Below are 1,825 nucleotides of genomic sequence, written 5' to 3'. Positions count from 1 at the left end.
CGGGAAAAGCACTGTCGACGACGTATGCGATATCAAGAGGTCTCGCGCAGCACACATGGGCAGTTCACGTCCGATAGACTGAACAAGAGGAAGTAAGGTCACGAGCCCGCAAGGAAGGAAGATACGGAGCGCCGGTACGCGCCCGTCGGTGCGCCTTCCGCGGCGAGCGCCCCCACCCCGCATCAATGCCCGCTCCACGATCACAACGAGGACAGGCGGCGCACGCCACCCCCGCACGCGCGTGCGGCGCCCCCAGAGCCTGGAAGCCTATTTACCCCGGATTTGCATTGGCGTCGCCTGTCACGGCCGCCCGTTCCATCCCGATTTATGTGGCTGGCTGGGAGACCAGCAGGACTGCGGGGTCGCTGCGGAGACTCCCCCGCCCGAGTGTGTGGGGGGAGTCGCCACAACGCGCGCCGCCTTGCCCCAAATTGCAAAGGAATTCTGGAAAGAATGGCCACTCGGAAAATCGTTCTGTGTACGTGGGGCCAACCGAGCGAGGAGCGTGGACTTGCTCACTCCGAGTGCACGCGGCGGCGCGCGTGACGCAATCACGCGAGGAGACGTGTCTGCGCCCCTAGGGCTCGAAGATTTGCAGTGCGGCCGTGCCCACACCCCCACGCCCCGGGGCGCATTGGTCATCGCGGGAGGCACGAGGCCCTAATCCTGCTCTTGCGCTCCTGCGTGCGGCCAATGGTGGGCGCACCCAGAGCACGGCGCGGAGCGTCGTGATTCGCAGGGCTATTCCTGTTGGGACGTCGTGAGCGATAACGTTGGAAATATGGACGAGGCGCTCACAACGAGGCGAGGTCCCCCCTCTGCACGCCTGGCACGCCCGCGGCGCTCGGATTCGACACTCGTCTCCACGCAGCGACAGTACCCGACGCCTATTCGTCGGTATGGCAATACGACGGCTGCCTTCAGTCCCGCAAGTGAAGATTGGGGAGGTGCCAAAGGGGCGCTGTACGTGCGCAGAGGATCCAGCCTTCCGCCCCAAGGGGATGCTATGCCAGGCTCTTGCCGGAGTATTCTTGCGCTTGACCGATGACCAGCAGCGCATTACCCGCGTCCGACATCGGGCTTCGGAGCCCGTCGGTCGCTTCGTCGGCGCATGCGGGATTAACATGTTGTCATCTTTTGATAGGTTACGAAGTCCTGGATAGTTAACACCAATACCACACCGAGTTAGCATGTCCGACTACGGAAGTCAGTCGTTTGAAAGATGATCAATCCGGTGGGTAACATACCCTGGGTTCTCGATCTGACGGTTGGTACGCCAGGTATACGCCAAATCTGACAGTTGTGCGGGGTTGAGGGACTGAGAGCTGTGCTGGAAGTGATAGTTGTTTGATGTCATGCGCAGATATGCTTCCTCGTTAAAATGTCCATCAACGCTTCTCTGCGCAAGGCACAAGAACTGTGGGGATAGGGACGAGTGACACTACCAATACGCCATCCTGATCTTCGCTACATAAGACACAGTGAAAAGATGCACCTGAACAGAGCACGTCAAGTTCGCAATCACAATCAAGACAGTAACTTTCGGAGACCTACCTGCACTCGACGGTCTCCAGCGCACGTCTCTCGCAAGCACACTGCCTCTTGACATTGATTGGTCTGTGCGCGATGAAGCACGCGGTACTGCAACCGCAGAGTTGTCGGGGAGACTGCTCCCGAATCGATCTCGTCGTGCCTTACACGCATCATCCCTCGAGCTCGAGATCAACTCCCGCCAAAATCACGCTCAAAATCGCCAGGCGGGACGCGGCCCGTATCGTGTGTCGGCAACGCCCGTGCTTTGCCGAGACTGATAGAGCATGCCGCG

The sequence above is a fragment of the Phanerochaete carnosa genome (genome assembly GCF_000300595.1).
Source record: "Phanerochaete carnosa HHB-10118-sp unplaced genomic scaffold PHACAscaffold_9, whole genome shotgun sequence".
In the NCBI taxonomy this organism is placed as follows: domain Eukaryota; kingdom Fungi; phylum Basidiomycota; class Agaricomycetes; order Polyporales; family Phanerochaetaceae; genus Phanerochaete; species Phanerochaete carnosa.
This window is presented reverse-complemented; position numbering follows the sequence as displayed.